The sequence below is a fragment of the Trypanosoma equiperdum genome (assembly GCF_001457755.1).
Source record: "Trypanosoma equiperdum strain OVI genome assembly, contig: ctg_904, whole genome shotgun sequence".
NCBI classification, from domain to species: Eukaryota; Euglenozoa; class Kinetoplastea; order Trypanosomatida; family Trypanosomatidae; genus Trypanosoma; species Trypanosoma equiperdum.
In genome coordinates, this window is record NW_027124870.1 from 58,200 (window position 1) to 58,603 (window position 404).

Genomic DNA, 404 nt, shown 5'->3' on the forward strand with positions numbered 1-404 from the left:
TAGCAATAACTAGTGGCCCGCCATTTGTACCACCATTTTCGTACGCGTATGTGCGTGTATGTATTTCTAGCTTTTTCTTCCTATTTCTTTCCACCTTTCCCTTTCTCTCTCTTTCTTTTTTTTCTTCCTTCCTTCAACTTTGCCGCCTGTGTTTATGTGTACTTGTCGTGTGGGGTTAAGGCGCGTTTCAGCGTTGCGGTGGCCCCACAGAATTTGACGCTTTGGCAGATGGAGGGCGAATATGTTTGGAGGAAAAAAAAAACTGTAGAAGTAACGCGATGTAGAGAGGTGGACGGGAGGAGGGAGGGGGAATGGTGGCAGCAGGCGGTGTTTTTTTTTTTTCATCTTTTTTCTTATATTGTTTCGTTGCTCCCCCCCAATATCTATATATATATATATATATA